This window comes from Muntiacus reevesi, chromosome 8, assembly GCF_963930625.1.
Source record: "Muntiacus reevesi chromosome 8, mMunRee1.1, whole genome shotgun sequence".
In the NCBI taxonomy this organism is placed as follows: domain Eukaryota; kingdom Metazoa; phylum Chordata; class Mammalia; order Artiodactyla; family Cervidae; genus Muntiacus; species Muntiacus reevesi.
Genome location: NC_089256.1, coordinates 84,437,234 through 84,452,722, shown reverse-complemented (window position 1 = coordinate 84,452,722; position 15,489 = coordinate 84,437,234).

Genomic DNA, 15,489 nt, shown 5'->3' with positions numbered 1-15,489 from the left:
GGCTGTGTCCTCTAGCTATCATCAGTCATGACCACAGGTACAACTATATGCTGAGTTGTGTGAGTCCTTCTACAGAATCATTGAACCTGGGGGTGATCCTGGAGGCCTCAACACAAGAGGTGATCCCAGGAGATACAAAGAAGGGCAGAAATGATGGCCTTAAAGGCATATACTGTCAAATAAGTTACCTAAGTGCGCAAATGGGGCAAAATTCTTCTGGGGAACTTGGAACAAGTGTAGAACAAGCACGTATGTGGCAAGGGGGATGTGATATTTATCCACCAACTCCTGAGTTGGTATTAATTGTCTGCAACTTCCAGCCTACCCTGTGCATGGGCCCAGTGGGCATTAGGGGGTGGTGCACAGCCAGCCCTGAAGGCAAGAACCGAAGCTGGAAGCCGGGCTTACACGTGCAGAAACGCCATGTGCCTGCAGAGAGTAAGGTGGGCCGCGTCTGCCACAGCCCTTGAAAGGCATTAAATGGAACATGAAACAGGACTATTGCCCAGCCTTTCCCAAGCTGCTCGTCGCCTTCCCTAGGAACACAGGGAAGAGGGATCACTTGTGGCTCATTCCCACCAGGGAGCCCCTGCCTCCTGGGAGAGGCCGCCCCCGGGCACCGTGTGCAGAGGTGTCTTATCTGTTGAAGACAGAGGTGTGGGCCTTGTTCCCTCTCTGCCCTCAAGTCCTGGGCGCAGGAAGCCGTGCTCTGGTTTACTGTTTCATATTTCACCTCTTTACTCCGTCTGATGAATAGGCCAGCAAGAGGCCTCCCCACCCACAGCAGGGGCAGCTCCTCCATCAGGCCACACTGACCGCTTCTCTCTCTGTCTGGGTATTGTGTGCATCCACTGGGGCTGATCCACTCTGCTTGCCCTTGGTGGAGTTGCCACACTCCCCAGAACTCTCTGGCTTACTTAACAGTCTTCACATTCTGTCTTTTTCTACTTAGGCGGCTAGAAATTCATCATCCATAACATGGGGATATTAAGAGTACCTACCTCAGAGAGCTGCTATGAGTATTATGTCAGATATCACAAGTAAAGTGCTTCAAACAGCGCCTGGTACACGGCAAGCACACAGGAGTTCACTATTATTATTAGGTATTTATAACCAGGGGCTTCCAGGTGGTAAAGAACCCGCCTGCCAGTGCAGGAGACCTAAGAGATGCTGGTTCGATCCCTGGGTCAGGAAGATCCTCTGGAGGAGGGCATGGCAGCCCACTCCAGTCTTCTTGCCTGGAGAATCCCACAGACAGAGGAGCCTGGAGGGCTCTAATCCAGAGGGTTGCAAACAGTCGGAAGCGACTGCAGCGACTAAGCACACACATCTATAACTAATTGGCAGATGCATATTTATTGGAAGAAATAAATTTATATTTATTTATAAATAAATCAAATCCAGATTGCCTCAACCTGCTGATTCCAATGCATCAGCAGACTAGCATGATGATGGATTCTTCAGGAGCTCTCAGCCAATTTTCAATTTCAGCTTTCGCATAACTGTCAGAAGTTCTAGGTAAAACACCATTCCTCTCAAACAGCAGTGAGTGATTGACATGCTCAGCCCCTAAAATCAAGGTTGCCAGGCAGACTGAGTGAAACTCCCGCTCAAGGAATGGAAGGTAATACGGTGGGAACTCTCCTAAGTTCACCGTCACCTTCTACCATCCACACAGTTTAATCTTTCCTTAAAAAAAAAAAAAAGTCCAATATTTACAGAACTGATTTGAAAACTCTTTCCATAACCATTTATGGGAAGAACAGAGAGGCCATGGCCAGAAAAGTTAGAATGCTCCAATGAGAAACAAAAGCCACAGGGCCTCACGAGCAGAATGAGACAGACAGCCCCGTGGTCACACGTGATGAACAGCGAACGCTTAGCAAGCACAGTGGAAGGAAGAGGGCGATTCTGAGAACTCCCTCATGAAGACTGCACTTCTGGTGACCTTGGAACAAGAGTGTAAGCAAGAACCCCAGATGGCCCGGCAACTGGAACAAAGGCCCAAGCAGGACGAAGCCAGCAGGTGACAGCGTGTGGCAGGACGTCCCCCGTGCGGAGGGAGAGATTCAGAAGGGGGGAGACCTGTTGGCCACGCCTGGCTAAGGTCTGTCATCCTGAGGGATCTAACTACGGATGCCGGAACTCAGGGTGCATCATCTGTTGTAGTTTTATTAACCGTGATTATGTTTGCTGAATACTGAACTTATACCAGAATGAACAGTTGGGCTGACCCAATGAGCGTTTGTGGTCTTTAAGATTCTCAGAACCTTTAGTGAGGTATCCTAATTTGTGTATGCTACCATTTTTCTGCTGGGATTCTCCTGATAAAATGTCTATTTAAAAATAACAAGTACAGTTAATTAATTTTGATAACAAATATGCCTGATTGATGACGATTAACACAGCTCTAATCTCCGAAGTTAACTTTTTCTTTCTCTTGGATTTGAAAATTACCTGGTTTTCTGAAGTAAACAATGATGAATATTAATGAAATGAAGAATGATAATGAATATTAAAGAGTGACAATAATTAATATTAAAATGCCACAGGCTAGATAAGATTTTTCTTTCCGTTTAATGCAAAAAGTAACCAGTTCAAGGATTTCCCAGTTCTTAAGATAAATCTTAAGTTCAGTCAGTCAGTTCAGTCGCTCAGTCATGTCGGACTCTTTTCGACCCCATGGACTGCAGCACGCCAGGCTTCCCTGTCCATCACCAGCTCCTGAAGTTTGTTTAAACTCATCCATCGAGTTGGTAATGCCATCCAACCATCTTATCATCTGTTGTTCCCTTCTCCTCCTGCCTTCAATCTTTCCCATCATCAGGGTCTTTTCCAATGAGTCAGTTCTTCACATCAGGTGGCCAAAGTATTGGAGCTTCAGCATCAGCATCAGTCCTTTCAATGAACACCCAGGACTGATCTCCTTTAGGATGGATTCACTGGATCTCCTTGCAGTCCAAGGGACTCTCAAGAGTCTTCTCTAACACCACAGTTCAAAAGCATCAATTCTTCAGTGCTCAACTTTCTTAATGGTCCAACTCTCACAACACATATACATGAATACTGGAAAAACCATAGCTTTGTCTAGACGGACCTTTGTTGGCAAAATAATGTCTCTGCTTTTTAATATGCTGTCTAGGTTTGTCATAGCTTTTCTCTCAAGAAGCAAGTGTCTTTTATTTTCATGGCTGCAGTCACCATCTGCAGTGATTTTGGAACCCAAGAAAATAAAATCTGTCACTGTTTCCACTGTTTCCCCATCTGTTTGCCATGAACTGATGAGACCGGATGCCATGATCCTAGTTTTTTGAATGTTGAGTTTTAAGCCAGCTTTTTCACTCTCCTCTTTCACCTTTATCAAGAGGCTCTTTAGTTCCTCTTTGCTTTCTGCCATAAGGGTGGTGTCATCTGTGTATCTGAGGTTATTGATACTTCCCCTGGAAATCTTGATTCCAGCTTGTGCTTTATCCAATCTGGCATTTCGCATGATGTACTCTGCATAGAAGTTAAATAAGCAGGGTGACAATACACTGCCTTGACATACTCCTTTCCCAAATTGGAACCAGTCTATTGTTCCATGTCCAATTCTAAGTGGTGATTCTTGACCTGCATACAGGTTTCCCAGGAGGCAGATAAGGTGGTCTGGTATTCCCATCTCTTGAAGAATTTTCCACAGTTTGTTGCGATCCACACAGTCAAAGGCTTTAGCATAATCAATGAAGCAGAAGTAGATGTTTTTCTGGAATTCTCTTGTTTTTCATATGATCCAGTGGATATTGGCAATTTGATCTCTGGTTCCTCTGCCTTTTCTAAATACAGCTTGAACATCTGGAATTTCTCGGTTCACGAACTTTTAAAGCCTAGGTTGGAGAATTTTGAGCATTACTTTGCTAGCATGTGATATGAGTGCAACTGTACGGTAGTTTGAACATTCTTTGGCATTGCCTTTCTTTGAGATTGGAATGAAAATTGATCTTGCCGATTAAAAAATGCATAAATGCTTTAGGAATTAATTTAAAGAAGGATTTTATGAAAGTAGTGTTAGGAGAGAGACTGCAAGAGTTAAGAGATTTTCATTTGATGTTTGGAGACTGTCCATTGCCCTGGACTGGAGAGGGGTCTGTAAAAGTGCAGATAAACACCCTCCTTCTAGTTCTCTGATCCCACACAGGACATTTCACCAAGGACAAAAATGCCAAACTGTGAATGTTTACATACACAAAAAGCCGTATGATCAAGGTTTAGTTCTCACTGCTCATTAATTTTATTCTTAATTTGGCTGATTCTAGGTATCAGCTCACACCTATCATATAGGTTAAATCAGAACATGATGATTTTAGCCCTTCAAAAAGTTCCCTCCCAATAAGCATGTTAGTCTTAGGCTTTTCAAAAATGACTTGTACCTTGGAAACTCTTGCATAGTTTATCTAATGAACACATGGGGTGGATTTTTAAAGAGAGCTATTGTCCTAAAATATATGAACTGAGAGGATTGTACCGGAATCTATTCCTTAAAGTAGTACAATGGTGACATCCACTGGCCAAATAGCTTTAGTGACAAGTGACAAAGAGAACACGCCAAAACAGATACTCTACATAGTTGAATGTTGTTCAGTTGCTAAGTCACGTCGACTCTTCTGCGAGACCATGGACTGTAGCCCTCCAGTCTCCTCTGTACTTGGGATTTTCCAGGCAAGAATACTGGAGTGGGTTGCCATTGCCTTCTCCAGAAGATCTTCCCTACCCAGGGATTGAACCCACATCTCCTGTATTGGCAGGCGGTTTCTTTACTACTGAGCCACATAGGTGAATACATCCATCCAAAAGCAAATGTATTCAAATTTAAAAAATTATATCCACTATTGTATACACTTCTTAACATTATTACAAATCTATGCTGCATATGCCAATCTACACTGGCAAAAATTCAAAAGTTTAACAATATACTCTCTTGGTCAGGCTGTGGGAAAACAGGTATTTTCATGACACAAAATGTTACAAACCCTTTAAAGGGAAACTGGGCAACATCCAACAGAAGCACGCATGCATTTATCTGTTGACCCAGCAATCCCACTTCAGACTGAGACACTTCTGACAATATAAAATACATATGCATGAAATTATTTATTGTGACATGATTTATAATTGCAAAATATTGAATACTTAATAAATGCCCCAATATAGGAGAGTGGCTGAATAAATGATGGTACATACATACGACACAGTGCTATGCAGGTAAGAGAAAGGAAAGAAAGAGCAAAATCTATATGAACTGATAGGAGAGTTTTTCAGGATAGATCATTAGGCAGAGAGAAACCACTCAATGACTGACACAGGTAACAATGCCGTTGCTTTTTTTTTTTAACCTAAGCCAGGAGATAATAAAAAATTTTATTGTACCATAAATGTATGGTGAATCAGGCATGGTAGAGATGGATGAGAAAGGCATTTCAAGGCAGATATGATACCTGTGATACTCGTCTTTGTCTTTCATGGCCCAGCCTCCTGATACACACACTGGTACAATCGATCAGGGGCAGTCATTTCTACAGATAGTTACAGATGTACATATATCTACATGTATAGGTAGAGATATATACACACATACATATGTAGGTGGATAGATATTGGAAACAGATAATTAAAACGTGTGGGTTTACATGTATGAATTGAATCATATATTGATTCTGCAGTATTTACAGAAAAATCACGCTTGAACAGATGACAACAGGTGAACCAGAATCTAGTAAGTCTGTTTACTTCAAGATTTTACACTGATCTGTTTGACATGGGTGTGTGCTGACTTAAATTTCAAGATTAGAGTAGGGAAGTATTACTGCTTCCCAGGTTGTAAAAGCTGCCGTTGCTTCTGTAGAGATATGCTCATATTTCTCTTGCTATCATTGCTCTTCCAGCAAGCTGGTCACTGAAATTTAATTTAATTTGATCTAATCTAATTTTGTCTCATCCTTTTCTCTTTCCTCATCTCAGTTTGAATTTCAGAGGCAGTTTTATTGTATGGCTTTGAAATAGTACTCATTTTATAGTATTCTATTTCTTTCTTCTATTAAAATTGTAGTTTTCTTAACATTTTTCCTTAAAAATAGAAAAACAACAAGCAACCACGTGTACTGCAGGAACTGCGAGCTGGAGTGCCTGGGCACTCACAGGAAACTCTGGATGGAGCAGAGGAGGACTGGAGGGGGAAACCCTTTCCGTCTGAGATGTCTCTCCTTTGCCATCTACTGACAAAACTTAACCGGGGCCACTTGGCAAAGGAAGCATATTTAAATGATCACAGAAGAGGGCAAAAGGATGAGCTGGAGGTCAGACAGTAAATCTATAACGGGCATAAGGAGTGTCCACACAGACATCCTATGGCTGTGCCTCTAACAGCTTAATTCTTTCTTAATATATTTACCCATCCTTTGTCTTTCTCTTTCACAACGTGTAATTCATAAGTATGTGAACATATATCATTGTTTATATTCATATATACACACATACATGTATATGTGCATGTATATATATTTAACCAAGAGAGGGAGAGTTCCTTTATATTTTTCCAATTAGAAGATGTAATATTACTTATTCTGTCACCCTTATTAAGGAGGAAAAATATGATGAATTTATTTTTGCAATTAGACAGTAAAACAGACTTCCACAACTATAGTAGACAAACAGGCAGATAAATATATAGGCATCGGATGAATGAATATAGACACATAAAGAGAAAAACAGAAATGAGTTGAAAGAAGAACGCATACAGAGATAACACACAGTGAGAGGGAGATGCGTGTGCTTAGTCGCCCAGCTGTGTCCAGCTCTTCGCAACCTTTTGAACTACAGTCCACCAGGCTCCTGTGTCCATGGGATTTTTCAGGCAAGAATACTGGAGTGGGTTGCCATTTCCTTCTCCAGGGGATCTTCCCAACCCAGGGATTGAATCTCCATCTCCTGTGTCTCCTGCATTGCAGGCAGATTCTAACTTTATTAAAAATTGAAGTCTGTAGGGCATAAATGCAATCATTGGTGTTAGAAATTTGGGGCGACTGTGGATGGCATCTCATAAAGGCATTGTACGTATCTTTGTTCCCCATAAGCCAGCCTTGTCTCTTTTTCATCCTGACAAATTCACCAGTTGAGTATCTTTGGGTCAGGTCCCATCTCTTGAACTGGTTTTCGAAACAGATACTAACGTGTCAGTCTGGGGGTCTGTGTGTGAAAGGAAACACACGCATTTACTCTCACACTTTACACTCATGTACTTACAGCCCTAACAGTCATGCTGGGATCTGAGAGCCAGAGGCTCTGGGTCCTAAGGTGTAAGAACTTCCCCCTTCGCACTTTTCACTCTTCCCACTGGGGAGTGCTTCTGTACTGGGGCACTCAGGTTTACTTTCTAAGGCAGCCTGTCCAAGGGGCTGGTTTTGGTGTTGTCTTACTTGTTTGTTTTTATCTTTTCTTCCTCATTTCTAAAGTCTGTATTATGTATCTTTTAAGTTTTGCTTGGTCATATTGCCTCATATATTTTTATACTTTCATAGATTTTTGCATATTAAAAACAATTTTTAAAAAAATTTTGGGCTGTGCCGCAAGGCATGTGGGATCTTAATTTCCCAACCAAGGGTTGAACCTGTGCCCCCTGCAGTGGAAGCTCAGAGTTTTAATTACCGGACCGTCAGGGAAGTCCTGATTTTTGCATTTTTAATGAATTTTTTCATTCGGGGGAATAGTCATATATATAAATAATGTAATATCTTTCACAATCCCTTTCAGACCCAGGTTCAATCCCTGGGGTGGGAAGATCTCCTAGAGAAGGAAATGGCAACCCACTTCATTATTCTTGCCTAGAAAATCCCATGGACGGAGGAGCCTGGTAGGCTACAGTCCATGGGGTCACAAAGTCGAACACAACAGAACAACTTCATTTTCACTTTCTTTTCCTTCTTTAAGCCAGAGGTTTGAAGTAAGTTATACAATACTTTACTGTTTAATCTTTGTTCACTCACTAATTTGTATTGCAACAAACTCTGCTCCTTCAAGACTCAAGTTTGCCGTAAACAAATGAGGAAAACAATAAAATTATTCCATTGGAATTGTGTAAAATAGATTGTGTAAAAATCTAAATAGTTCTTGTGTATTTTGCTATACAATTAAAAGCATCATTTATTGAGCATGCAAACATTCATTCAGACCTTTAAAAAAAGTTTGGCTGCAGAGGGTCTGACCCATAAAGACTGCTCTTTGGCTTTAATTATTTTAGATTCAAGGTTTTGTTCCCAAAAGATATTAAGACTACTATTTTTTGTTCATATTTTTTTTCCATATGAGGACATGGACATGCTTAAAAATTCCACCATTACTTTGATATCCCGATAAAGCATGCAAGTCACAAACATGATTTTTACTGAAGGAAAGTTCAGTTCAGTCGCTCAGTCGTGTCCGACTCTTTGCAACCCCATGAACCACAGCACACCAGGCCTCCCTGTCCATCACCAGCTCCTGGAGTTTATCCAGATTCATGTCCATTGAGTTGGTGATGCCATCCAGCCATCTCATCCTCTGTCATCCCCTTCTCCTCCCACCTTCAATCTTTCCCAGAATCAGGGTCTTTTCCAATGAGCCAGCTCTTCGAATCAGGTGGCCAAGTATTAGAGTTTCAGCTTCAACATCAGTCCTTCCAGTGAAGACCCAGGACTGATCTCCTTTAGGATGGACTGGTTGGATCTCCTTGCAGTCCAAGGGACTCTCAAGAGTCTTCTCCAACACCACAGTCCAAAAGCATCAATTCTTTGGCACTCCGCTTTCTTTATAGTCCAACTCTCACATCTATACATGACTACTGGAAAAACCACAGCCTTGACTAGACAGACCTTTGTTGGCAAAGTAATGTCTCTGCTTTTTAATATGCTGTCTAGGTTGGTCATAACTTTCCTTCCAAGGAGTAAGCATCTTTTAATTAACTGATGGGAAAATTATGGCGCTAAAATCTGAAATAAGACTAAAACATATAGGCTTATGATTATAGTCATATAGTATGACTATAGTCATACGGTATCTTTTCTTATTGCAAAAGCACTTGTGTTTCAAGAGACTTTTAAAAATTATGCTTTATGAGGACATCATTTCAAGCTTATGCCATTCTATTGTTCCTTATAAATGAGTGAATTTTATATTTTGGGTAGAGGAAGTAGATATTCAGAGTGAACTTCCTTGCAAATATATTGCTGAGAGAAATGTTAACAAATGAACAGGAACATTACCTGAGTCCCAGAGCTGAGAGGTGAAGAGCTTAGTCCACACCAGTGACAGTCAAAGGCAAGGTACCAGGCAAAATGTGTGAAAGACACATTCTCAGGTCATGGATGCTAATGCCAAAAGAAAAGGTAAAGGAAAAGAAAGCAGTTAAAGAATGATTAGTAGGTGAACTGGCCAGGGCTACCCAGACCTTCTAGTGGATGCCTTTTCATGATCTGGCCTATGAGCTTTGTCAATTAAATACCAAAATGTAAGGGTAGTCTTATCTTATACTACTATACTACTTCCTAGGAGATGCAGGTTCCATCCTTGGTTCAGGAAGATCCCCTTGAGTAGGAATAACAGCCTACTCCAGTATTCTTGCCTGGGAAATCCCATGGACAGAGGAGTCTGGCGGGCTATAGTCCATGGGGCTACAAAGAGTTGGACACGACTGAGAATGCACACACACACACACACACACACACACACACACACACACACACACACTATTAAAGCACATATTTTTCCTTTTAAAATTGGTACCTCATTAAAATAAGAATCTACAGAATTTTCATTCTGATTATATAAACCTGACCAGAGACTATAAAATATCCATTGTGAGCTGATAAATGGGAAAATCAGACTTAAATTCTAGCTCCAAGATTTAAATCAATTTAAAAATTGTTTTTGCCAGACACCCAACACTTTCCTTCTTGCGTGTTCAATTTTGAATCTCTAAGTCTTTGCATACGATGTTGTTTCTGCCTGAAAAACCTTCACTCTCCTCCTCCTCAACCTTCTCCATTCTCTGAGCTCAAGCTCACTTATCACTGCTTCTGGATTCCCAAGTAGAACCCAACATTTCTCTCTCTTGCCCCACGTTAGAAGCTCACCCTGCTGATGGAGAGGTGGGGCTGGGGCAGATCCCAGCGGGAAGACACTGAAGAGGACCAAGTGGTTTCCAGCTTGGCTTCTGAGTAGGAGGGAGACAGTGAAAAGTTCTGACCCACACAGCCCTCAGGATGAGTGGTAGGAAGTAAAAGTAGGTGAAGGCTGAATCTAGAACTTTGATTTTTGAGAGAACCCTACTCTCTTCTCTGCCTACAGGGCTAACTTTGCTCCAGAGGCTGCAGCCATCGCCACACCAATGAAACCAGCTAGTCAACCCAATAGCCTCTGATCCCAGCCAGATGACAAAATCTACAACTATACCCTCATTCCTATTTTTCTGTAACTTGGTAATTATAAGTGACTAGCTTGACTCATAAGAGGTCAAGGAAGATAGAATGAGCATGTTTATTGTGTAGGCAGGAATGGGTTTTTCCAAGTCCATATGCTTTCCTTGTTACACCTTGAGCTGGAGCAACACTCCTTGGGTTTAATGATGTCATCCCTCCACTTTAGTGTTTTTTCAAGCTGGGTCCTGCACAAGGCGTTTTACATACCAGAACACACAAGGCACTTAGGGCAGGTCAATGTCTGGTAGACATCATTGCAGACTTCCATGAAAGTAATACTAGTTCACAGAATTCCCATATATCCTAGACCCAGATCCCCTAAATGTTAATATTTTTAACATTTGATTTCTTTTCCTCCCTCTGCACGCATGCATACATACATACATATATACACATGTGTAAGCATGCACACATACACATTTTTTGGAACCATTTGAAAGTAAGTTGCAGGTTAAGTTGGTACTAAATATTTCAATGTGTTTTCTAAAATGAAATATTTTTTCCCAATTCTTTCATAACCACAGTGTGATAGTCAAGATGAAGCAAGTGACACTGATAGGGTATAAATTACCTAATCATAGGCCTTATGTGGATTTTGCCAACTGATCCGATAATGCTCCTTACAACTGAAGAAATTCTGGATCACATGTTGTAGTCAATGATCATGTCCCTTTGGTCTCCCTTAATCAGGAACAGATCCTTAGTCTTTCAAGACATTGACTTTTTGAAGGTGTACAGGGTAGTTATTTTGTAAAATGTCTCTTGATTTGGGTTTGTCTGGCATTTCATGATTAGACCTAGGCATGAGCTTTGGCAGGGCTACTACAGAGGACTGTGTCCATTTCAGTGCATATCAGCAGGCACATGATGTCAGTTTATCTCAGTACTGGTAATAATAACTTTGATCACTTGGTTAAAGTGGTGTGTGCCTACCTATACACCTACCCACACAGCTTTCCCTTACAAAGAGTACACAACAACTCCAGCCTTGTCTTTTTTAGTTTACATATTGGATGGTTGTCTCATTTTCTTTTGACAGACCAAAGCTCAAAACTAACCAACGAGATCACTCTGACTTGCTGTGTGGCCAACATATCATAGAAATGTAACAGTGAAAGTAGGAAGCCCAGTTAAGGCTGTCGAAATCTTGTGAGAAGCAAATCCCGAGTGGTGAAAAAAATTTTTTTACACTAAAAAACTATATGAATAAATACACCATAAACATAGTCAAAGGAAATTATCTCACAAACAGCCAATTTCATCAGTGATAGAAAGCAAAGGACTCATCTGAAAATATAAACAAAGGATATGAAGAGCATTCTTAGAAAATGTAAGTGACTATTAATCACATAAAGAGGTTGGACCTGCAACTCGAACATTTCTGTTCGAGACAGAAATTTGAGACAACACTATGAGAGCTGTTTTTCACTTATTATTTGCAAACATCAAAATTCTGATCACATGGTTGATTAGGGGTAGTGCTGGTGGAGTGCAAACTGGTATGACTTTAATCAGAACAATTTGACACTATGTAGCAGAAGAAGAACTAAAGAGCCTCTTAATGAAAGTGAAAGAGGAGAGTGAAAAAGTTGGCTTAAAGCTCAACATTCAGAAAACTAAGATCATGGCATCTGGTCCCATCACTTCATGGCAAACAGATGGGGAAACAGTGGGAACAGTGGCTGACTTTTCTTTTTGGGCTCCAAAATCACTGCAGATAGTAATTGCAGCCATGAAATCAAGACACTTACTCCTTGGAAGGAAAGTTATGACCAACCTAGACAGCATTATTAAAAAGCGGACATTACTTTGCCAACAAAGGTCCGTCTAGTCAAGGCTATGGTTTTTCCAGTGGTCATGTATGGATGTGAGAGTTGGACTATAAAGAAAGCTGAGTGCTGAAGAATTGATGCTTTTGAACTGTGGTATTGGAGAAGACTCTTGAGAGTCCCTTGGACTGCAAGAAGATCCAATCAGTCCATCCTAAAGGAGATCAGTCCTGGGTGTTTATTGGTAGGACTGATATTGAAGCTGAAACTCCAATACTTTGGCCACCTGATGCAAAGAGCTGGCTCATTGGAAAAGACCCTGATTCTGGGAAAGATTGAGGGCAGGAGGAGAAGGGGATGACAGAGAATGAGATGGTTGGATGGCATCACTGACTGGATGGACATGGGTTTGGGTAGACTCCGGGAGTTGGTGATGGACAGGGAGGCCTGGCGTGCTGCGGTTCATGGGGTTGCAGAGTTGGACACAACTGAGTGACTGAATTGAACTGAGCATTTTAAAAGTATACCCCTTTGATCCAGCAATCTACTTTCAAGAATTTCTCCTACAGGAAAACGTGAAATGAGCATCGTCCAGGCAATTCACAGCAGGACTGGGTACAGTAGTTTGGAAACAACTTAAGTGTCCCTCAATAGAGGGCTTTTAAGTATAACATATTTATAGGACAGAATCCTTTGCATCTGTTACACAGAATCAAGCCATTCTCTTTGTTATATTGTTCTGTTGAAAGAAAAAAAAAAAACTGTGGAATATCTCTGGAAAGATACAAAGGAATCTAGAAAAGGTGATTGCTTCCCAGGAGAACTGGGGAGAGGGAGGCGGAAAAATCTTGCCTTGAGCTCAATTCTCTTCGGTACTATCTGAATGTCATACTAGGTATGTTTCTCATGAAAAATAAGCAAAAATTTAAAAGGAATTTAAATGTCTGTTGCAGTACACCGTTGCAAGCATCAGTCTTTTAAGAACAGCAGTGGTGGAGCTCATGCATGGATTCAGAGTATATTTTGGAGGAAAGCTGACAATGCCAAAGGTGGGGAGTAGATATTGGCGCTGAGGTAAGTAAGCCGTCAGGATGAATGTCAGGCTCGTGGCTGGTGACAGGTGGAGAGATGAGCCATTTACTTTGCTGGGGAGCAGCTAGGGAGGAACAGGTAGAACGTGTGACAGAACTCAAGGATTCTGCTTTGGATAGGTAAGATTTGAAATGCCTATTAGTCATCCATTCAGAGATGTTATATAGGCAGTTGAAATAGGAGTCATTGTTTAAGAAAGGAGTCTGGAATGGAGGTTATTTAGAAGGCATCAGCATATAAATCAGCACCAATAAATAGAAATATGTAAGCCACACACATAATTTAAAATTTTCTAGCTGTCAGATTAAAAAGTCAAAGCAGGTGAAATTAACTTTAACATTCTATTTGACCCAATATGCATAAATATTATTAATTCAATGTGTAATCAGTATGAAAATTAATGAGATCTTCTTTTTGGTTGCATCTTGAGGCATGTAGGATCTTAGTTCCCCAACCAAGGATCGAACCTGTGTTCCCTGCAGTGGAAGTGTGGAGTCCTAACCACTGGACCGCCAAGGAATTTCCAGAGATATATATTTTTTCATAGTGTTTTGAAATCTGGTGTGTATTTTACACTTATAGCACACCTCAAATAGGACTAGCCACATTTCAAGTGTTAACTTGTCACATGTGGTGATGACTACCTTTTGGACAGTATAGAACAGTGATGATATTTAAAGCTATGTAACTGGAGGAGTGGAGCAGAGTCCAGGACTGGATTCGGGAGCACTTGAACATTTAGAGTTCAGGTAGAAGAGGAGGAGCGGACAAATGAGATAGCAAAGGAGAGACCACTAAACCAGCAGGGAAACAAGGCAAGAGTACGTCAAGGGAGCCATGAAGAAGGGGCTGTCAACTGCATCAACTGATGTTGAGAAGTGGAGTAAGATAGGGAGAGAAGTGACCACTGAGATTGGGAAGACAGCATTGTTAATAATCTTGGCAAGACAGCTTTATTAGGCTGCGGGCTCCTCCTTCGGAGCTGGAGAATGGGAGGTGGAAGGTGGAGTCATCTTGTGCAGACATCTCAAAGGCAACATGTTCCAATCTGATCTCTCTTCTCTGGCATCCTCCCTCATTCTCCTCTCCCTGTATTCTGATCTGTACTGGGGAGAACACGCTAGAAACCTGGGAGAGGTTCTCAAGTCCAGCCTTTCTCTCAGACCTCATAAGCTATTATTCACAAAGTCATCCATTTCACCTGTGAAACACTTCATCTGTTTTCCTTGCCTGCAGACAAGTTGCTTCAGTCCTGTCTGACGCTTTTCGACTCTATGGACTGCAGCCCACCTGCTGCCTCTATCCATGGAATTCTCCAGGGAAGAATATTTAATGGAGTGGTTTGCCAAGCACTCCGCCAGGGGATCTTCCCAACCCAGGGATCGATTTCACGTCCCTTCTGTTTCCTGCAGTGGCAGGCCGGTGCTTTACCACTAGCGCCACCTGGGAAGCCCGTTTCCCTTGCTCCATCCCTATTTCCCCAGGATAAGCCCTCATCACCTCTAATCTTCCTAATATCTAGTAATCCTCATTGTTATTCAACCTCTAGCTTTGTCACCCTCAAGAGTTCTGTCATGAAGCTTGGCACCACCACAGGTCTGGCGTCCTTGCTGCTCTGCTAGAAATTTCTACCTTGCATGACTCCTCATGAAACAAGCTTCTATGTTTCTACTCTGGAGTTCCCTCTCTCGTTCCCAGATCAATTCACTCACACACACACACACACACACACACACACACACACACACACACACTCAGTTGTTTCATACTTGCATCTTTATTATCCATAACGCTCCCCTCACCTCTATTACCCACCCCTTCATAAAGAACCAAGACTGACTCATTCTTAATTCTAGTTCAGGTATGAACTTCAAGGATCTTTAGTACTACTCCACATCTCCTCCGCCGTCACTTTCCCCTACAGCTGGTTAAACGGTACTCTCCGTTTCCCAAACGCCTTTCCCAGGCATTGCGCTAGAATTCAGGGCTCATTCATTCACCACACTGTTCTCTAAGGTATCAGTCAGTCGCTCTCTCCAACTAAACTGTGAACTCTCTGAGGTCCGAGAGCTTGTCACATCCCACTTAGCTTTCCCAGTGCCTGAGACGTAACTTGACACATCATAAGGTGCTCAACCAACTGT